This window comes from Myotis davidii, unplaced genomic scaffold (genome assembly GCF_000327345.1).
Source record: "Myotis davidii unplaced genomic scaffold, ASM32734v1 scaffold211, whole genome shotgun sequence".
Taxonomy (NCBI): domain Eukaryota; kingdom Metazoa; phylum Chordata; class Mammalia; order Chiroptera; family Vespertilionidae; genus Myotis; species Myotis davidii.
This window is the reverse complement of record NW_006282523.1, coordinates 1,075,075-1,075,315: the sequence shown is the minus strand read 5'-3', so window position 1 is coordinate 1,075,315 and position 241 is coordinate 1,075,075.

Below are 241 nucleotides of genomic sequence, written 5' to 3'. Positions count from 1 at the left end.
TGGCCGCAGAGGAAGGCTCCCGGCTTCCACCCCGGGGGTCAGGGCCCGCGCCTGGGTGGTGGGCTCCCTCCCCAGGGGGGCGAAGCCCAGCAGCGACTCTCATCATCATGTTTCCCTCTTCCTCTCCCTTCCTCCCTGAATTTAAGAAAAAATATATAAATTTTTGTTCAGTTGCGGCGCACATGCAACAGGACTTGACGTCAGCTCCCGGTGTATAGAAGCCGCCTCTCCGAGCGCTTCC